The 23,466-nt window shown below is 48.6% G+C and overlaps 1 protein-coding gene across 1 annotated transcript in view; it reads right to left on the reverse strand.

The window, feature by feature from the left end:
* SEPTIN2 (septin 2) overlaps nt 1-23,258 on the reverse strand; it is an 806,446-nt gene extending 783,188 nt beyond the window's left edge. Inside the window, exon 1 of the mRNA XM_078665713.1 lies at nt 23,055-23,258. The gene's annotated coding sequence lies outside the window, so the exon portion shown is untranslated. The remainder of the gene's footprint in view (nt 1-23,054) is intronic.
* Nucleotides 23,259-23,466: the final 208 nt, after the last annotated feature.

A 23,466-nucleotide genomic window follows, 5' to 3' on the forward strand; every position in this document is an offset into this window, starting at 1 on the left:
AAGCCGACATGGATGGAAGAGACCGAAGTATTACCAGACCCAATGCAAGGAGTATTGATTACCCAGCTAACCTATCCAAAAATGCTGCAAAAAAATTCAAACATAACACCTTAAGAAAAAATCCGGACACCCTATTCGTTGACCCTTATTTTGATAGAGATAAGGGCGCTATGATGAATGATCTGATATTCTACACTGGCAAAACGGCAAAATGGCGTAATGCCTTGACTAAAACGCTATTCACGAAAACTATAAAAAACATACCACATGGCACTAAAATAACGATCTCACTAACTAAAAGAAGCAATACTGATCTTTACATTACTCTATATAAAACGGGAATAGTTCTGATACAAGCAGCTAACAGAGAACTCGAGAAATTTAAGATAACTTTCAAAACCCTGAAGGAATCCATTGAAGGTACAAGCCACCAACAACACATGACCCCACCAGTTGTCACTCCCGACTCCAACGACCCTATCACCTTTAACTCGAACCAATCGGGCGTCCAGGACAATCTAACTGCTAATTCCAGAGATGTCACTGGATTTGGAAGTGCACTACCAGAGATTATGATAGAAGGGAGCACGGAGTCTACCAACATTGGTAACAGAATGAAGAATCCGGCCCTAAGCGAAGAGCAGATGCTGCCAGCTCAAAACGCCCCCACGCCTGAAGTTACAACCTCAGCTCCAAGAAAAACTCCCGATGAAGATAACCACGCCCTTCCACATCAACCTGGGAATGTGAGTCTTGAATATCACAGTGCCTTACCCATAGATTCACCCCCTACACCACTCAACCTAGGGAACAATGAGCACACCTGCAATAGAGTCAAAAATGCCAACGAAATGAAGGACAAAAAAGAAAGATCTGTGGTAAGGAGAACAAACCAATTTTGGAGGAAAACAAAATGTAGAACACAGACAAGCAGGGCTACTGCAATAAAGATAACCTCACGACTTCAGAATGAAGTTAAGGAGCTCCAGAAACTAGTAGGTAACTTGGTACAAGTCTCGTCGAAATTCTCACAGACAATTGAGAAAATATGGGAGATGACGTTAGGAACCCACGCTAAAGTTTCTCACATCCAGAATGTTGTACTCAGGCCCAACAGACCAAACAGAACCGATCCTTTATCAAATGAAGAAGCCTCGGCCTTACTCAGATCTTATGAACAACCGGTCCATGGAAGAGAGGAGAGTATCAAATTAGTACCTATTGACTCCAACAGATCGTCCAGAAAGAATGACAGGAAAGCTATCCACAACAACCTACGACACATCCAGGTAACGGCAACTGAATCTGATCATGGCAACGTCCCGAACTCACACGAACCCCTGAAATGCCTGCTATTAAACTGTCGTTCGGCAACGAAACATGCATCTGATATAGCTGCTCTCATCATTAACAAGCAAATAGACCTGGCCTTCCTTACTGAAACTTGGCTCAGTGAATCATCTGCACCTAATTTAGATCTCCTAGTTCCTCCTCAATATAACATTGTCAGATTAGACAGGCCTAAGAAAGTGGGAGGAGGTATAGCTTGCATCCATAGGTCTGAGATTGAGGTCAGCCAATTCCAATCTGACCCCCTGGAGTCTTGTGAATACCTTGGTCTTAATATAAGATCAGCAAACAACCAAAGATGCAACATGCATGCGTTCTACCACCCTCCTGGAGATAACGCAAAGTTCTCAGAGCAACTCATGGAGATCATAACAACCAATTCTAACCCTGATGCCCTCAATATATTCCTTGGTGACTTTAACCTCCACTGGGAGGACGACAATGACAAACTAGTTAACTCACTTAAAGACTTCCTCATCGAACTAAACCTTACACAAGCTTGCACATATCCCACGCACTCACAAGGAGGGATCCTAGACTGGATTATTTCAAGGAATAAAGGGACTTCAATTCTCGCTATTGACCCGTGCGATTGGTCCGATCATCACGCCATAACTTTCGCGATAACCACAATGAAAAAGGGCAGGACCATACAACCCCGCAAGGCCAAAAAATTGGTCCGAGACACAAAAGAGGCTAATATTGAACTATTGGTGGAAAGATGTGAGAAAGGCTTGAAGCCACCAAACAACAGACTGAATGTCAGCGAGTTAACGGAGCACTACCTAACCTCAATAGGAAATATCGTCAATGACACCATGCCACAGACACTGAAAAGAGTATCCGAGAAGCCCAAAAATCCTTGGTTCAGTGAGTCACTAAATGAGGACAGGCGCAAATTGAGATTGGTCGAAAGGAAATGGAGGCAACATCCCTCCTCTCCCGAGCTCATTGCCCTCAGGAATACCAGAAGCCAATATAACAAGAAGATAATTAAATGCAAAAAAGATTTTATAAAAGCCGAACTTGACAATGCCTCAAACAGACCACGGAAACTCTTCGAGATTTTAAAACAACAGTCGAATAAGCTAGCTAAAACAGTGCACGAGAACCCAAAAACTCCCTTAAGTTGCGAGGAATTCTCTACATTTTTCACGGAAAAAACCAAACTGCTTGAAGTGGAACTCTCAACTGCCGCAACTAACATCTCAACCCTTACCTCACCTACAAAAGAGGCCAATGAGCCAACAGAAAGTCCCCAAACGAAAAATAAGGCAAAGTGGGACACATTCGATCTCTATGACCAAGACAAGATCACCAAAACGCTAATGGAAATAAGACCGAACAATCACTATCTAGACCCTCTACCGGGAAAGTGCGTAAGAGTAATCAGCCATACCCTAGTTCCGATCTGGACTGAGATAATAAATGCCTCACTTACCCAAGGGACACTGCCCGACTGCCTAAAAACTGGTCAGGTCGTGCCCATCATCAAAAAACCTACAGCGGACGCAACTGACCCGAACAATTATCGACCAGTGACCAACATACCTTTATTGGCCAAAATTATCGAGAAATGCGTACAAGGCCAACTGAGTCAACACATCGCTAAGTTCTCATTACTAGATGATTGCCAATCTGGATTCAGAGCTGGGCATAGTACTGAAACTGCGATCCTGCACATCGTGGACGACGCCTTACAAGCCCTAGACAGAAATCAAGCATGCCTATTGATTCTCCTAGACCTGTCATCTGCATTTGACACGGTAAATCATGAAATGCTGATAACCAGGCTTCAAGAAAGAATGGGCTTGTCGGGAAATGTGCTGAATTGGTTTAGATCTTTCTTGCAGAATAGGACCCAGCGTTTCCTGGTCAATCAAACGACCTCTTCCCCTTGCCCTACTGCAGTCGGGGTCCCACAAGGTTCAACATTATCACCAGATCTATTCAACCTATATGTTGAACCTCTCACGGAGATCTTGCGGGGATCACAGATACCCTATCACATGTATGCAGACGACACGCAAATATACATAAAGATCGCCTCCCGTGATGACATTGACCTAATGAACAAGACACTAAAGAGAGCCCTACAGTGGTTAACCTCGAACCATCTGAAACTAAATGCCCATAAAACAGAATTCCTGTTAATCTCACCGACAAAGAACCGCCTTGAGGTAAAGGAACTGACGAAACTGGTGACAGCACTGAACTGCACCCCGACCCTAGTTAAGACAGCTAAGTCACTTGGAATTACCTTGGATGAGAACCTTGACATGAAGGAACACATAAACTCGATGGCTAAGGGTGCCCGCTTCCATTTGAACTATCTAAGAAAATTGAAACCATACATCTCAAAGACTGACCTAAAACTGGCTGTACAATCCCTAGTTATTTCGAGGATTGAATACGGTTGCACTACGTTAGCGGGTCTACCCAAAACATCCATAGCACCGCTAAAAGCCTGTCTCAATGCAGCGGCAAGGCTGATTACGGGATCGAGGAAATTCGACCACATATCTCCTCACCTGAAGACACTAAACTGGCTACCCTATGAAGCCAGAATTCAAATGAAGATTGCTTGTATTACCCACAGAGCAGTTCACTACAACATGCCGAGATACCTTGCCAAGAAAATTAAGTTATCGGGATGCAACAGACCAACGAGAAGCGCTAAAGAACTGCTATTGAGGCCAGCCTTTTTCCGTAAGAAAAAGACCTACAACCGAGCGCTCTCAGGAGCCGCCCCCAGAGTCTGGAATTCATTGCCTCCGAACATCAGGAAGATTAAAAACTTGATTTCTTTCAAACGCGAACTGAAGAACCACTTGATGAGCAAATACCTTTCTTAGGGAAGATTACTGATTACTGATGTGATTATCCTCACCAAAGAGAGACGGCCTCGACTGGAACTTCCTGAAGATCAATTACCTGTTAACAGATTGATTTCATGTTTATACATTGGCCACACACATTAGTACTACCTTAAATCAAAGGGATCCGATATCTGTAACTATCAGACAATACGATATACCCTCTACCTCACTTTGTTTTATTGCCTAGGATCCCGTATACATGGCAACACTTTTCACACCTTAATGCTATTCACACACGATATTGGCACTGTTATGCTATACAACCCTACCTCACTCTCTTCCTAATGTTAATCGGATAGGCTGTTGAACCCTTACTTATAATCCCTCTTACAGCCTATCTCCTTAGAACTTATACTCATGTATATCTGCTGCTACAATTGCCTACATAATGTCTGTAATTTATCCTACATGTGAAGCGCTCTGATACCCACGGGTCTTGTTCGCGCTATACAAAACTCTATAAATAATAAATAATAAAAATGATGTGCACCCAGAGGGCACCTTAGAGGTGGCCCCCGAAAACCTACTAGTCCTCTAGTTTGCTGGCTCGCTGGCATCACCCAACCTGCCACCAGAGACAAGTTTCTGACCCCCTGTAAGTGAGAGCCCACGCGCTCAGAGGCCAGAAACAAGGCCTGCTCTGGCTGAAGATAATCACACCTCCTCCAGCAGGATACCTAGTGAAATAGCATGTCAAGGACACAGGCTTCAATGCCTCTACCGCCCTTGATTTGCGACAACAGCGTTCCCCCAGACCTGGGGAATGCCACCCCCCTGCCCTAGGGCCGATTTGACATCAGAGCAGGTGGGATATTAGTCAGAAGGCGTGTTATACTTTGAAGCTATGCACACCTCTAAGGTGGGCCACCTGAAGTGGACAGCCAGGAAAGGGTTTCACCAATTTGAATTTGGTGAAACTAGGAACTATGCATCACGATTATGCCCACTCTCCCCAGGAAGTGGTCCTGTAGAGGGTGTAGTCACCCCAGGAGTTTATCCCCATTGCTCTTACCAAGTTTAGAGCCGCTGACCCCTCCAGGAGCCTCTCAGTACCAATACCCTGGGTACCGGAGTCCTTGCACTTACCAAGGCTTGTTGCATGTCCTGTCCGGACACCACAGACCCCGACACCAAGCTGTCATCTAGGGACTACAGGATCCACGAGGTCTTCATCAAGAGTTACCCACCGATTTAAGGGCTGCACTGAAACCAATGGTTGGCCCTGCTGTCCTGTTTTCTCCCCCTCTCCAGGTCACCAAGTGAGAGCCTCTAACTAAAGCGACCCGCCAGACAATACACCTTCCCACCCTGAGCCGCCATCCCGGGTTCACGTAAACCAACTGTGTCCCTCTGCTCAGAGACCCTCAAGAGCGAGCTCCCCTTTGGGTTCTGCCAGACTTGTCCCTACAGCCTTTCTTTTGCAGGTAGTTCTCCAATTGACTTTACCACATAGCGCTCAAGACTACTAACGCAACCTCCACCTCTGCACCTGGCCTCACAAGGGCAGGTCAAAACAAACTGCTGGTGGTTTCTTGGACTTTGACCTCTAAGCACCCAAGTCCCAAAAGTCACCCTCCAGAAACGGTTGCAAATATATATGCAGTGTATGTGTTTCCCGTAGGATAATCACATTACCTGGTTTGAGTCTCATACCTAAAAATGTTATTCAATTGTATTTTCTATTTCTACAAAAATCTATAACTCGTAAAGTACTCACCTGATTCTGATCATCTTGGTGTCTAAAATTATATACAAATCTTTTAATTTTTTTAATTGGTCTTGAATTTCTTCTTCAGTGTCTCATTTATTGACTATGTATATACAACAAATGCTTAACACTACCCTCATATAAACCTATGCTGCTCGACCACAGTACCGCAAATAGAGCACCAGGGGTTATTAATTTAAGCTCTATAAACCCATTAGGGTCATCTGTACTTTTTTCAAGGTGTGCCCTTACATTAGCACTACCACAAAAAAGCCAGCTTCCTAGAGCAATATAGCTCCTATTTCCATGAGATGTTGCAAACGTGTTCTAAGCCCTTAACAGATACATTACCAAGGAATAAACTTCAATTACTCGGCACCAGTCTGTGTAAAACTTCTGAGTTCAAAGACAAACTATCCTTGTTAAAAGGAATTCAATCTGCGCTAGATTATATATTGGGTGTCAGGCAAAAAAAAATAATTTGGAAGAATTTTTCAAGCATGAGAATCAGCCTTTTCTGCCATCTAAATCTGTGAATGGAAAATTCGGACAAGGACAGAAATCGCAGCTGGTTTACTACCATACACAACTCTGATCCAGAGGTGTAGGTAAATATATTAGAATGTGCAGCTATAGTAAATATGCTACCTCCCAAGCCTTGTAAAACATTTGATGATTACACTTCAACAGTTTTTATACCCTACATAGAAATTCAAGCAAGGAAAGTGCAACAATGGGATCTTGTTTGGTATGTATATTACTGGAAGCATCAAACAAAGTGTTGGAGAAAAAAGAGGTGAGGGTCTTCGCAAACGAGTTGAATCTAACACTCCTGTACCCAAAGATGGGCATAGTTTCCTTAGACAAGAAGAAAACAAGACAAAGTTGTTTGGTTTACTGAGTAGGGGTGTGCAACTTATTAACATCGAAGGGAAGCAAGTCATTGTCACTTGTCAGGATAAAGTTACAAGTTCCACACCAATTATACATTTCAAAATGATATCGCCTTGCAATTATGAGGAAGCGAACACATGAATTATGCTTTATTCTTTCCATGTAGCAACTGAAGGTAATTCCAAACATAATGATTTGTACAGTAGATACTGATGTAGCTGTTCATGCGATTGTGAATTTTATAAACTATGGATGTCAAGAAGTGTGGTAGTATTTTGGTACAGGAAAAATTTCTGCTACATACCAGCTCACAATATTGAAGCAAGCTTAGGCATTGATATATATGAATCTCTTACCTTTTACTATGCTGTTACAGGTTGCAATACCATGTCAGCTTTTCATGGGAGAGGGAAGAAGGCAGCTTATTACACCTGGATGGCACTATCTTCTGCTACTCTCGCATTTAAATTTCTGTCAGTTTGAACACGTTTTGTTGCTCCTTTTCACATTTCGGAAATATTGAGAGAAACATTGTACTAATGTTATAGCTGCACCATTGTATGAAATAAACAGTGCTCACCTATTCATGTTAGCAAGTGGCAACTAAACTATTGATAACATCCCACCAACACAAGACACTCTTCTTCAACATGCTAAAAAAATCTGCATACACAAAGGGGCCATGTTTGGGATCAGACTTTAGTACCTATGCAAGAATTGACAAATTTTAATGATTGGGGCTGGAAGCAGATTGATGTAGTAATGTTACCACATTGGCCAACCATTCCGGAGGCATCTAAGGCATTCAAAGAACTTATTTGTTGTGGGTGCAAAAAGTCATGTAAAAATAATTGCAAATGCTCAAAGGCGAGCCTTCAGAGCACCAACCTTTGCTTTTGCTGTGGAAACTGTTATCAAGATTGAGACAGTACACAAACTTGAATCTTCATTGTTTCATTTAATGAAATGTTATCAGGGTTTGGTATAGTGCTGTATAGTTTAATTACAATAGAAATGTTATCCACATGTTCATAGTATGTGTTGTAAGGATATAAATGATTCAAATGATATAAGCTCACTTTTGCTACAGTGTGTTACTTATTCCTGGTGTCCTTATTGGCGGCCAGTGTGGTTTTATAAAACAGACATATACTATCTGATCACAACCCATTCTGTCAATATGTATCTTTCTGGAGAAGATACATAGATGACGTGTTTGTCATCTGTCAAGGTCCTGAGGCGGTCCTGTTGGACTTTTTCACCTGGATTAATACATGCGATATCAACTTGAAATTTACTCACTCTTATCATCCAGATGAAATGGTGTTTCTTGATGTGGTGATTTCCAAGGTGGGCAATGAATTGCATACCAAAACGCATCATAAACCCACGGCCAAGAATAATTTGCTTCATTTTTCAAGCTACAATCCTCGCCCCCTAATGGAGAATCTCCCCTTTGGACAGTATCTTAGGCTGAGGCGTAATTGCAGTGAGTTCTCAGTCTTTAAAAATCAGGCAGATGACCTCACCAACAAACTTAAAAACAGAGGATATCCCGAAAGGATTCTGAAAAAAAGCTGCAAAAGGGCTCGAAATTAAAATCGAGAAGCATTACTGGAAGAGAACATCTCCCGTGGAGAAGGACTCCCAACGTTGACGTGCGTGACAACATTTAATGCTGCATCGAATGCGGTCAGCAAATCAATCTGTAAACATTGGAACATTCTGGAAAGCAATAACCAGCAATGGCCAAAACCTTTGTTTTCATTTAAACGGGCCAGGAGCCTGAAGGATGCACTGGTCCACACACGACCCATGAACGGAATTACCAGCAAACAACCAAGTGTTCTGAATGCATGGGGTCTACCTCCGGTGATGGGCCATTTTGCCTGCGGCGCATGTAGCGCATGCTATTTAACTTCAGCCTCGAAAGAACTTGATCTAGAACCCGGAAAAAAGTGGCAACAAAAAATTCACACGAATTGTAATTCCATGAACGTGGTTTATCTGCTTACATGTCCTTGCAGTTTAAGGTATGTCGGAATGACCACTAGAAAAATAAAACAACGCATCTGCGAACATCGCAGCAATATTCGCTGCAAGAAAAACAATACCAAGTTAACTGATCATTTTCTGGCATTTCAACATACCACCAATGATTTACGTTGGACAGTGATAGAACAGCTATCTCTTGAGACAATCTCCTAGCAGTCTCTTTTTGAGAAAGAACAGAGATGGATTTATCGTTGGGCCACAAATCTCACTGGATTAAACGACAACATTCCTTGGGGATCGGTTCTGAAACGCTAATCTTTCTCACAATCCAGTATCTAACTGTGTGTCTGATATTATGTACTCTGTCAACTCGTAGTACTATCAAATGCTAATGGTCTGACATGTGTCTAATATACCTCCCTCTGTACTCAATTACTTTTGGGTATCAAAGAGATGTCGTGAATTGCTGCGATTACCTAACATCTCCAATGAATACATTACTCGAGTCTTGGCAATACAACTAGATGGAGCACCCTAGAGCGTCTTAAAAAGGCACTACTTGGAACAAACTGCATGTTGGTGCAGCTGCCTGTTCCTTTTATTTTTCATTTTTGCATTCTTAACTTTATAGGTTTTTATGTTACTGCAGTGATATGTTTTTTGTAAACCTTATTTTGAATGATATATAGATAAACATGCCACGTTTATTGATATAATATGTAGTGACAAAATATTGGGGCTATACTATTAGTGCCACATTCAACCAACTTTACTAACCACGATGTAGTTTTTTGTTGAATGGTTGTGTGCACATCCATTGTCGATTGCTGTAATGATAAAGTTTTGTTTTTACATTCACATGCGGTTAGCACACTAGTTGTTATGAGTGCCAACAGATATACAGGAAGTATGTTAAACGCCGTTTTATGACCGAGGATTCCCAATTAGCAAATTTAATAAGTTTATGAAAAACATACCAACCGGGATATGCGATTTTCGCATATTGAAGGGTGGGGATGTTAACATAACCTTTGCCCAGTTCGGATTAATAATGCCCCTTTTTTCCGCTTACATATGGTTTCCGCTTACACGTGGTTGGCGCACCAGTTGTTGTAAAACTAACTGGAATACCGGAAACACGTCACCCACCATGCGACAGTGTCTCGAGTACTTTACAACAGGAAACCCTTTAGTACGCCAATATTCGGGCCGGGGAGGACCAAGTTAGGTTTCCAACAGGAGCGTACATAGTGGGAAGTAAGTAGATAACGCTCTTCTGACCTTGCGCTCTATCGCATTTCCCAATCGAAAAAGTTAGTAATGGTGGTTATTTCTGCCCTTCCTTATACTAGATACCCGGATGTCCGTTCCTCTTCCCCTGTGGACCCATGATGTACTGCGCACTCAAAGTGCATGTAAGCCTTTCCTTTTTAGGTTTCGTCCTGGCGTTGCAACTGCTTAGCAGTTGCTCCGCCCAGGCGAAATCTAATGTTATCTCTATAGTGGGGACTTGAAACCGTCCCTTCTTCCATTGGCTAGCTCCATAAATGGAGGCTAGCCATTGGAAGAGATTGGCCGTCAATCACGTTTTCCAGAGAAAACGCGATTCGGGGGCGTTTCTGGGTCTTTTTTTAAGCCCCGCCCCTTGTTGCTGTGTATCCCGGGCCACGCTGTGATTGGCTGCAGGCCCGGGACACCCCAGTGACGTCATTTCCCGGGCCGCGCTGTGATTGGCTGCCGGCCCGGGACACCCCCGTGACGTCAGCCAATCACAGCACGGCCCGGGACCTGACTTGTTTTGATTGTCCTTGCTACCTCTGGGCGCTAGATTGAATACCAGCAATCCGAACCTTACGGAATTTTGCTAAAAAGAAATGTGTGCAGAAATGAAATGACACTGGAGTTGAAGTCGTGAAACTGTACAAAATGTCGGCTGATCTCGGATTGGGCTTTAAAGCCGGAGTGTGTGTAAGCGGAGGGCAGTGTGAAACGATCAATGCTGAATGACTGCTGTGCAGGTCCGGGGGCACGAGGCAGTGCTGGCGCACGGGAAGGTGTCCAGTGCTGGCAGCGGTGGGCCCAGTGTCTGAGATGCGTCATTGCGCAGGCCCAGGGCAGAGAGGCAGTGTTACTGCCCGGCACGGCGGAGGCAGGGTGGACTGGCACGTGAAAGCAGTACTGGAGCTAGGGACAGAGGCGGTGCTGCAGCCTGGCAGGGGGGGATGGGGTGGGTGGAGAGGCTCTGCTGCCACAGGTTGAGCAGCTCAGGCGAAGTCACTAAAACTCTCCTCTTGCAGAAGTTTACCCCCTTTTCCTTCCCGTCCGGTTCGTGTTCCAGTCTCTCGAGTTTGTGTCCTTGAACGCGCTGCGCAGGGCTCTGCCATGTGACAGAGATAGCCATAGGACGCCGTCTCCAATTTGCTTTTCTCAAAGGGGAATCTTTCCTGCTTTCTTCTATGTTTTCCAGTGTTCCCGACAGTTTAGAAAGACGTCCTTTCCCCCTCGCAGCGGCCATGACAGGCCGCGCCCGTTCAAAGGTTGGGGCAGGGCCTTCACTCACGGGGCCATAGGGCGGGGCCGCCCACCTGCGGCAGGGGCGAGGGTGTTAGGAGTTACTCTGGGCACAGGACAGCGGCTCGTCACCAGCTGGCAGTGCGTGCTCCGGGAACACGGGGAGCAGTCAGGGTACCCACGAAGCGGGCAGCAGTGCGTGTGCCGTGCGATAGGAAGTAGTGAGTGCACCTCTCCCAGTGAGCAGGGGGAAGTAGGGGCACCCATGCAGCAGTAAGCAGTGCGGGTACCCTTACAGCAAGAATTAGTGAGTGTCCCTATCCAAGTGGGGCAGTGTGTGTACCCCTACAATGGGAAGCGCGAAGGAACATTTACAGCAGGAAGCAGGGAGTGTATACATAAAATGGGAAGCAATGAGCAATGCGGGGAGAGGAGTTGGCCTAACGGCTAAGGCGTTCGACCTCGGACCTGGGGATCCGGGTTCGAGTCTCGGTAACGACGCCAAAACCTCCTGTGATTCTGGGCAAATCACTTAATCTCCCCGTGCCTAAAATGAAAGTAACTGGAAACGTAAAATGTAACGTAACTGGAAAAATATGTAAAGCGCTCTGATACCTGATTCGGTTCGGGTCTAGTTCGCGCTATATAAAACTCTGCAAAAAAAAAAAGCAGCCCCCCCCCAGAGCCCCACTGACAGGCAGTGCGAAAGGGTAGCCAGAGGCCGAGAAACCAAAGGAACAGACACACAAAAACAAGCACTGGCAAAACCAATAGGTTTTTCGCCTATGCAATACCTTTTGATCTTCTCAATGTTTTTCCAACAGGTTGCACAGAAGCGCTGGCTGCTGTGCAACGTGGCATAAAGGAAAGAAAATAATAGCGCTACGATACGACCAGTATTGGCAGTGTCATACCGCTATTGCTTTCTTTACTTTTTGATGCTTGTTTCCAGTCCAGTGAGGACCTGGCACACACTAAAACAAGCATTTACAATGCAACGGTTTCGCCTTTGGAAAAGTTAGAGCTATTGGCAATGTAAATGACAATGCCATTTATTTATCTGTTTTCAAAACCAACACATAAATACAAATTTTGAAGGGGGCGTGGCTTGCAGCCGATGCCGATGGTCGCAGCCTAGCGAGGCTCCCGACCCACTGCCCATCATCCGTTATAATTATCCGGTTTCGGACCCGGGATCCCCGCTAAAACCGGGTCGATCCCGCAGACGACACCCAGGTCTGCCCCGGCTGGAGTGGCGAGCTGCAGAAATACTCGTGGAGGGCACTGCGATGCGAGGAGCTCCCGGACCCTCGGAGGGCAAGATGGCGGCTGCCTGACCTGCGGGGACGAAAGGACGGCCGTGAGCCCACATAGGGGGTCTTGCTACCCGGGAGAAGAGTACAGAGCAACATCATACACCGAGGGGAGACTGCACCCCCCCCGGTATAGCGGCGGACCCTGAAGGCGGTGTGTGGCCCGGCAGCGAGACGAGGCTCCGGAGTAGCTCCGCCCCTTCTGCGAGGCCGATAACCCAGACCCCGGCTTTGCGGCCTGTGATCTCAAAGTTGCTGCCTGAACCCTGACGGATTACCGGGAAAGACTGCCCACGGTGAGCCTGGTCCTCCGGGGACGTGGGAAGAGACCTGGAGCGGGCCCCGACCCCCGGTGCAGCCAAGCCCGGTTCGGGAGGCCCGCCCTGCGGCCGAGTCTCGGACCCAAAAATCGAGGTCCCTGCCCCCGTCTGCACCGCGGCGCTACCTCTGGCGGAGAGCCCGGGAGGAACGTGGACCGGGCCGCCGCATCACCGCGCTAGACCCAGACGGCGCCGAGTCAGTGTCTACCCGGGCGCTGGGGTCTGCGATCTCTCCCTGGGGGGAGCCCGGCGGGGCCCACTGGGGGCCGCCTGCGCCCTGACCTGAAGCTACGAGAGCGGCCGGCGCCCCAGCTAGTGTTGGGAGAGGCTAGCGGGGACCCCCCTGAGACCACTGCAGCCCGGCCCCCGTGCTCTGAGCGAGACCCACCTGGGATTGCCGGCGCACCAACCCTGTGTGCTAGGACGGGCCGCCTGACGCTGCCTGCCCCCCCCCGATACTTCGGAGGGGCCCTCTTCTCTGGATAACGGCGGCTCTGACCCGCTACTGCTGCCCGGTGCGGACACCCCGAAACGGGGCTGAGTGGGGAAAGGGGACTGGAGCTGGCCGCGCAAACCCTGGAGCAGCTCCCTGGCTATCCGGGCGGTGGAGGCGCGCTGTGTGATCCAGGGGTGACACTCTCACGACTGGTGCCCGACCTGATCCCCACAGAACTCCCCGGAAGAACCACCACACACCTGGACACCTTTACCTGACCGACCGGCCTTGAAGGCCCGGGCCAGCTCGGAGGGTGAACGATGGGGAAGCCTAAAGGACCTAAGGGAGAGGGGGGCCCATCCACGGAAACGCCAGACGACTCCTCACGACCCCCCACGGAGTTACAGCAGATGCAAGATCGGATACTGGACGCCATTGCGGCCACGAAGGAAGCTTTGCACCAGGATATTGGTCAGGTGGCGACGGGGCTGGGGCTTCTGCGTGCAGATCATGCGAAGCTGGTGGACAGGGTCAGGGAAACAGAAGATACCCTGAAAAATGTCGTACCGGCTCAGAAATCGATAGAGGGACGGCTCACGGACGCGATGGAGCGGATACACGCCCTGGAAAGGAGGGCAGAGGACGCAGAAAACCGCAATCGGCGGAATAATGTGCGTTTGGTGGGCCTTCCGGAAAAAAAGGAGGGCACGGACATGGTGGGCTTCCTGACCGACTGGCTGCAAACGGTGGTTGCCCCGGAGGGCCTATCTCCCTTCTTCACTTTGGAACGGGCGCACCGTGTGCCTTCCCGGCCTCCACGTGAGGGCCTGCCGCCCCGCCCAGTGGTCCTCAAACTACTCCACTATAAAGACAGAGACTGGCTCCTGCAACGGGCCAGGGATGCAGGCCCATTCCAAGTGGACAACAGTAGGGTCACACTGTTCCCGGACTACACGTTCGAGACCCAGAGACAGCGTGCCACCTTCCTCTCTATTAAAAAGGAACTACGCACAGAGGGACTGAAGTATTCGCTGCTATTCCCAGCCAAACTCCGGGTGATTGTGGATGAGAAAGCGTTGTTTTTCGAAACTTCAGCAGAAGCGTGGACTTGGTGGGACTCCTACAAGGCGGGAACAGACGGGGCCCGGGCTCGGGCGGAGGAAGAGTACCAGAACCACTCAATCAGGCGATCACGTCGGCTTCGCAACCGCGGCAGAGGGCCCAGGAGGCCAACGACCTCGCAGACAGAGGAAGAACGGAAGGCGGCGCTACAGGCGGTGAAAGAGGTATCGGGAACAGCGCCGGCCCTATCGACAAGGGACTCGGCCTCGGAGGCCCTGGCTACGGGCTCGGACACTGATTTGTCGGGGTTGGAGGGCGCCAGGGGCCCGAAGGTCACGCCGCAGACTTCGGGAGAGATCATCGGACCCTGATAGCTGTCCACGAAAGTGGTGAGATATGTCTTTGAAGGCGATGCCTCCACGCACACTGGGACAGACCACTGTAAGACTTTTCTTTTACGAGTCACATTGAGTACTATTGGGCAAGGGGTTGGGGGACGGGTTTGATAAGGGTCAGTAGCCAGTTCACGTGCCGCAGGGCCCATAAGGCCTCCGTGGTGTTTACTACGGACTAATCAGTTTCGTGGGCACGTTTGCTCACAGGTTTGGATGGGAGTGACTACTTTGCAGTTGAGTCCTATTCTGGGGGTGGGAGGGCCTGGGGTAGTTGGGGAGACCCGAGGTGGGGTTCGGGGTGGGGGGAAGGGGGGGGCGTTGGGGATGGGGAGGGGAGGGATGGAGTCAGGTGTCCGGATGCGAACTGTTATTGGACTGCAACGACTACATTGGGGCGATGGCTAATATGGGTTCACTGAAATGTGTGTCCTGGAATGTGCGGGGTCTGAATTCGATGACGAGGAGGCATAAGATACATTCCCACCTAGTTCGCAGAGGGGTACACATTGCCTTTTTGCAGGAGACCCATTTAACCAAAAAGGAGGGGGCTGCTCTGCAGCGGAGATGGAGAGGTCACCTGTTTCACACTACATACTCGGGGTTTGCTAGAGGGACACTAATCTGGATCCGGGCGGGGGTTCCCTTCCAGGTCACTAGGCACACTGTAGACCCAGATGGGAGATATGTAGCAGTTGAGGGGTTACTCAGGGGTCGCCAGATAGTCCTTTGTAGCGCCTATGCACCGAACGTAGAGCAGGCTTCATACTTTACCAGGTTGTCCAGGCTGTTGGCCTCTTATTTAACTGGGCCGGTACTGATGGGGGGGGACTTCAACTCTATCGAGGATACCACCTTAGACAGATCACATCCACCACTGCAGGCATCTCCGGTACACAGGCTAGCGAAGCACAGGTCTACTTGGCAGGGGCGGTGGGACCTGACAGACGCGTGGCGTGCACAACACCCGACTGAGAGGGATTACTCCTTCCACTCGGGTATACACGACCTTCATGTCCGCATAGATGCGTTCCTGTGCTCCCGCTCGGTATTACCGTCGGTGACCCGAACGGAATACCTGGCACGAACGATATCGGACCACAACCCCTTGCTCCTCACGCTGGCCTGGATGGACGAGGTCTCACCAATACCGACATGGCGGCTTCGTCCAGACACGCTAGATGACCCACCGTTCAGCGGAGCGTTGGAGGAGAGGATCTCCCAATACTTCATGGAGAACGAGGGAACGGCCTCTTCCAGGGCTATGGAATGGGACGCGTTGAAGGTAGTGGTGAGGGGGCACTGTATAGGGAAGTTTGCGGGTGCGCGGCGGACGCTAGTAGATGACCTGGACAAGGCTGAGCGAACTCTGCGAGTGGTAGAGAAACTAAGGCCCAACCGCCCTGATTTGCAGGACAGGGTATGCGCTGCGCGAGAGGCGGTGGCTACAGTGGTAGAGCGCCTCCGTAGTTTTGATTACAAAACGTACCTAACTAAGGCGCTTGCGGAGGGGGACAAAACGGGGACGCTCCTGGCCTGGTTGGCTAACCCCAGTAGGGGCGCAGCTCCGATACTATCCATGGTGAATGCGGAGGGCACTTTATCCACCTCCCAACCGGATATATTGCGTTGTTTCACATCATATTATGAACGGTTATATGGGAGAGAGCTAGTGGACCGATCCGAGATGACTGACGCCTTGCTGTCGGAGACCCAACTGCCACACCTCGAGCAAGAACAGGCAGAGGCCCTCGGGGGCCCGATTGAACTAGCGGAGATTAGAGGGGCCATTAAAAGAATGGCACGCAACAAGACACCGGGCGTGGATGGACTACCAGTGGAATTTTATGGAAAATATATAGACATCCTAGCACCACGCCTCCAGCTCGTATACCGAGAGGCGCATGAGAAGGGGGAGTTGCCCCGCTCGATGCGCGAGGCGATTATGGTCCCCTTACTGAAACCGCGCAGGGACGGCACTGATCCGGCGTCGTACCGACCTTTGTCGATGCTGACGACAGATTATAAAATACTAAGTACTATATTAGCCGCCAGATTGGTGTCCCACATGCAGGACCTGATTCACATGGACCAGTCAGGCTTCATACCCACCAGAAACACGTCACACAATATCCGCAGGTTGCTGAGGCTTGTGGCGGATCCTCCACCGCTCGCCAGAGCCCCTGTGGTCATGGCGATAGACATAGAGAAGGCCTTTGACAGCCTGGATTGGTGCTACCTGTACAAGGTGCTGCACAGGTTTGGGATAGGTGAGGGATATGTGCGATGGACGAAAGTGCTCTATGCGTCGGTTGGAGCTAGGGTGCGGGTAGGAGCGCTGATATCAGATCACTATGCAGTGCATAAGGGCACTAGGCAGGGGTGTGCACTCTCCCCCCTCTTATTTGCCCTCGCGATGGAACCGTTGGCAGCGCTGGCCCGGAAAGGAGAGTATTACCAGGGGCTAGAAGTTGGCAGGACCCACCACTACATATCGCTGTACGCAGACGACCTCCTGCTGTTCTTGGATAATGCAGAGGAAGCGGTGGAGGGGGCGGAGCGCCTTTTGGCGCGATTCGGAGAGGTCTCAGGCCTGAAAGTGAATTGGACAAAGACGTGCCTCTTCCCACTCCGGAAAGCGGAGCGATGTCCCTGGGCCCACCCCAAACTCCGTTGGGAGCCGGACTGCCTCCCTTATTTAGGGGTTCACGTCTTCCATGAACCTGCTGACCTGCTGGAAGGCAACGTAGGCCGCTGTGTCCGTACGTTACAAGGAAATATGGCCTTTTGGGCCACTCTTCCGCTGTCCGTGACAGGTAGGGTATCCCTGCTTAAAATGATAGCCCTACCGCGGTTGTTATACTTCTTTAGGACGCTCCCAGTGTGGATACCGGGAAGCGTCTTTCGTCGCCTGAAATCGCAGATAGTGTCCTTTCTGTGGGGTACTGGTCGGAGGAGGATAGCCTTGGCGACCCTGACCCGCCCGAAGAACGAGGGCGGCCTCGCAGTTCCGGATTTTGAACTCTATTATTTAGCTGCCCAACTGCAGTTTTTCACACAGGAGGTTGCAAGGGTATACCGGGGCCCGGAACAGGAGAGGGACACTGGCACCCCCCGCCATGTACTGGCGTTTATTACCCTACAACAGAAACTCATACTTCGGGGACTATCCCAGGAGGAACGGACGCTGAGGCTCTGTTGGAATCGCATGCAGAGGCGAGCGGGTCCGGGACATCCATATGCGCCTGAGATCCCACTAGGTATGTTGACGGCGTTTCCACACGGCGGTGACTGGTCGAACCTCCAGAACTGGGAGGAGGCTGGCCTGCAAGTGGTGGGGGACCTATACTCTGATGGAGTGCTCATGCCATACCAGGCCTTGCAGGAACAGTACGACCTTCCTAGGGGTGATTACCTTTTGCATGCGGCCGTGGTGCGCGTGATCCAGGCGCACTGGGGGGAAGGGCTGCTTGAACCTCCAACATCACCTGCATGCCAATATACGATGATGGCTGCGGGAACGATTAAGGCAGTCACATGTCTACACTCTAGACTACTCGAGGCCAATCTACAACCCCTGACGCGACTTAAAACCCAATGGGAGACGGACCTGCAGAAGGAAATCCCGGACGCTACGTGGGCTCAACTGGTTCAGAGGGCCAGGAAAAGCACCAGAAACGCCCGCTTCCAATTAATACACCTCTACGTACTCCATAGGGCCTACCTTACCCCACAGAAAATATCACAATACTTTGGCGCAGAAGACGCAGCGTGCCCCAGATGTGCGCTATTAGGCGCAGACTTGCTGCACATGCTGCGGGGCTGTCCGCACCTGCGGGACTTCTGGAGGGACGTGGGCGACACCTTGAACGAAGCCACAGACAGGGACCTGCAATATGACACTGCGACTACAATCTTACACTGGTTTCCACACACACGCAACACTAAACTGACGAGCAAATTCATAGATATGGGCCTACTTATCGCAAAGAGGGAACTTACCAGGGGATGGAAATCAAAGACGGCGCCAACACACCGGAAATGGCTGGCCGAATTCCAGAAATGGGCGGCAGCAGAAAGCACACTCAGATACCAGATGGCGCGTCGAGGGTCAGACGAGAAAGCTCAGGAAACGGCGCTGGCATGGGAAATCTTGGTCCAGGCACTCAGGGATGATGCAGTGGAAAGTGAGGAAGAGGAGGACATAGATGGCCCCGGGGTCCAAGGGGAGGCGAGAACGATCCCGGCACCTACCACGGACACACACACTCCATGATCTACTCTATACTCCGTAGCTAGCCCACAAGCTTCAATGCATTTCTACCGAACACAGGCACTGGACACCGCAGCACACCGAAGGGGAGGGGGGGGGGAGAGCGAGGGGGGAGGGGAGGGAGATACATTACCCCAATGACACCAGGAGTCGCAGTACACACTGTTGAGATACTGGCGGGGAGGGTTTGGTTCAAAAAAAAAAAAAGTTAAAAGCAGAAGGCGGTTGACCACTGTATAAACCACCACTGAGTAATGTGGAAATGTGCTGCTTGCAATCGCTGCCACCCGGCCTCAGGGATGCGGGTTACAAGGCTGTGTACATACTGTTTGGTACCACGGTGAATGCTAAGGTCCCGCGCAAACAACACTGTGTATACCCTAACATGTGACTTTTGGAATCTGCAATAAAAATTGTTTTACAAAAAAAAAAAAAAAAATACAAATTTTGTCATTTACAATGCCAATAGCTAAAACTTTTCCAAAGGCGAAACCGTTGCATTGTAATTGCTTGTTTCTCCATGGTGTGACTTTTGTTACTTGCTGACTTTATAGCAATTACCTAACCGAATAGGCTTCTATTTTACAGCGAGTAGATTTAAATGCCATATCGTTTTTCTAACCTTCTCTGAGCCTGTGTGGAATTGAGCCACTTATCCAAAATGTGATGTTTGTAACCTGGTATTAGTTCATTTCAACCAATACACTTAACTCCGGCAAGCCGTGAGTGATGGTACATCTAAAACATAATGTTTTTTTAGTATGTCGTGTGTCACTTCTCTCACATAATTATAGTTTAGTGACCCAATGTATTTTTCTAAACTTAAATTGTAGCTCGGACAATTCCTTATGGTTATAGAAGTTTGACCTGTTGTACAGACATGTATGTCTTTACTTAATGCTGATTAAGTGTTGTTATGACTCTGTTTATTTACAGGTTCAAAATGGTCTTATGCAATCAAGAATTTGACCACTGGTACAAACTGAGTTGTTACCGTTCACTGTTCCTCAGGTTAGGGTGCGCCTTAGGGTGCACATACCGCCGATGAACCTATGAAAAGGTCCTGACGAATGCTTAGCGATTAGCGACACCAAGCAGAAACATGTTGACCAATTTTTCACTTTTAATTCGGATAACACTGGTTATTTTATAGACCCAGTTTGTATCCGTCCACTTCCTTTTAATGATGATTGGCCAGCTTTGAATAAAGTAGTGGATAGGCCAGAGCCAATAGTCTTTTAACCATCACATATTTTTTTCACACAAATAACACCTTTGTTTTTCTGCTCCGCTATAACAACAAGCGTAGAAGCACACCAGGGAGGCATTAGGCCCTCCTGGTGGAACCCTATGCTGAAGCATGTCACTGACCAGGTCGGAGAGTGAGGGTTCTTTTAAAACATTGATTTATGTCCTGAGCTATCTTGTATTTTCTTGTATCAAGTCAGGTGTGCCCTGGTTTGACTAGTCACTCCTTTGTTGTTGTTTAATTAATTTATATTTATGATGTCACAGCCTAGATGTAACATGGGCATGTACATGACATGCACTGACTTGTACACATAAACGTTTGTGCCAAATGTGTCCAAATCAGAAGATTTAAAATGATTTTTTTTATATTTGTCAGCCATCTTGGATTTCGATTAGACTGTATGACGTCATAGGCAAGATCCACTTGGGGTCTTGGTCTTATAACATTACCATTACGAAGACGAATGTCTGTACTAACTTTCAGCTTTCTAGCACAGTGATTTTTTTTCACTCTAACAGCTATACTATACTGACATATCTAGTTCAGGGTCAGAGGAGTAGTGTGCAGAGTCACTTTCTTCGGAGCAAAAAGAAAAATACATTGACAGGGAAATGTTACCAGAGATTTTGACCAGGATTACGCAGATTATGGGACTTATTTATTTATTTATTTTGAAGGTTTTATATAGCGCAGGCTAGACCCGGAGGTATCAGAGCGCTTTACATGAGCATCAGACCATAGTTACCGGTGAGATCGTTACAGAGGTTACACAGTTATTAGAGCATGGCAACATAATTACTTGTAAGGTCGAGATGAACAATAAGCACAAATACATAAGGGGAAAAGCAGGCAAGGGGAAAGATTCAGGGGAGGGGGTAGGCACTGGGGAAGAAGACAGGTAATGAAGGCGGGAAAGAGAAGGGGAGGGTGAAGGACGCAGCATGGAAGGGGGAGGGGAAAGGCGACGGGGACACAAACTGGTAGACGAGTCAAAGAAACATCCAAAGTCCAGTAAGCTGTGATCCCAGGGGAAGTGGTATCACTTCTCTATCTCTGTTGTGGGAGGCTCCCTTCACGCAGTGGACTCTCTCAGATGGGTCTCTGAGACTCCAAGGGCTACATACTGGATCCTTTCCCAAAAAGGGGAGAGGGAGTTCTTTGGCAAGGTGTGCCATACCATACCTCAGCTGTGAGTGGCTCCCTTGGCGCAGTGGACTCTCTCAGCGGGTTTGCTGAGACTCCAGAGTATAAATATTGGGTCTTTCCCCAACAAGGGGAGAAGGAAAGCTTAGTCAAAGGGCACAAAGGACAGGGGGCTAGGCAGACTAGCATGCAAGGTGAGAGATGCAGGGGAGAGGGGATAGGAGCTAGGTAGGTAGACTAACAGAGAAAGAGTACTAAATGGGAACAAATATAATTAATGAGTTATTATATAGCTCTGGCTAGACCCGAAGGAAACAGAGCACTTTACTTGAGGACCAATAATGTTGCAATTTACATCAGTTAAAAGTTACATAAGTATCAAGAAAAGCATTTAAAGAACATAGGGGACAAGGTGAATGGTGCAAGGAAGGGTAAGGGGATAGGGTAAAGGGGTAGGAGGAAGATAGGACGTAGAGACGAGGGGAAAATCTGCCCAAGGTCGGCTGGGTAGGTGATGGCGGGGGGGGGGGGAGTCCACAACCTATCTCCTATTTAGCTATATGGTAGCTCCCCAGGGCATCAGCCAAATCGATTGGTCTCTACAGTCTGGGGTAAGTTCCGCAGGTTCCAAGTCCTGATGTGTAATCAGGGAAGGGGATAGGTTCAAGGTCTGGTCAATGTCCAATTGTTGTCTCAGGGAAGTAAAACAACGTGGAGGGGACCACTATAGAAGCCATCTTGGGGTCAGGCAGGGGACTGTACTGCACACTGGTACACTGGTGGCCATCCTAAGGTCAGGCATCTGCCCGTTAGAATCAATATCCAGGACAGTGGTCGCCAGCAAATAACAAATCCAGCGTGCACACACCATCACATGCACAGACATGCACAAGCACACACAAATGGGCTCATACTCTCATACACGCGCAGACGCACACACACACAAGCACACATACAGAAACTACCAAAAAACACAAGCACACACACAATCACATGCTCCAGAACAAAAATACACAAGGACGTACACACAGGTACATGCACACACACACACCATCACACGCACAGACATGCACAAGCACACACAAAATCATACGCGAACAGAGGGCCCACACAAGCACGCATACAGAAACATCTACACGCACAAGCACACATACAATCCCATGCTCTAGTACAAAAACACTCAAGTACATGCACACACCATCACACGCACAGACATAAGCACACATACAGAAACATCTGAGCACACAAAGACAAGCACACATTGAATCACATGCTCTAGTACAAAACACCCAAGTACATGTCCACACCATCACAGCAAAGCACAAGCACACACAAATGTGAACATAGTCTTTCATACACGCACAGGCGCGCACACACACGTGCGTCCGTACATACACCCTCATACACGCACAGACGCACACACAAATGCATTCACATGACACATTTCTCCAGGGCTGCCGCAGCAATGATGGCACACAATGGCAGGTTTGGACAGACTAATGAAAGAAGGCTAGTTGTACACGCACCTATTGCGACTGCTGCATCATCTGCTCCATTATGCAAAGTGGTGTATTTATGGGCGAGTCGGGACCACATCTAATATTACGTTTTGGGTAGCTTTGGCAATTACCCGCTGGCAGTACTCGCCCGTTGTCACTCCGTGGGTCTCTAGCGCTGCTCCAGTTCCGAATATAATATCAGCGAGAGAGAGGCCGCCGATCCGATGAGCGATCCTTCCTCCCGCAGGACGTTTCTGCTGCATGACGGTGACAACCGGGCATGTACTCCGCAGGACGGGTCCTCTCAGTGCTACTCGGGCAGCCGAGCTCTACGTTTACTTGTGAGATCCCATAGCCTCCTCCTTCCATCATCAACATGAGAATTCTGTGTTGCAAACACCTCGGACCAAAAGCCACAGAGTTTGGGAGCCAGACCTTG

The sequence above is a fragment of the Lissotriton helveticus genome, chromosome 11 (genome assembly GCF_964261635.1).
Source record: "Lissotriton helveticus chromosome 11, aLisHel1.1, whole genome shotgun sequence".
NCBI lineage: Eukaryota > Metazoa > Chordata > Amphibia > Caudata > Salamandridae > Lissotriton > Lissotriton helveticus.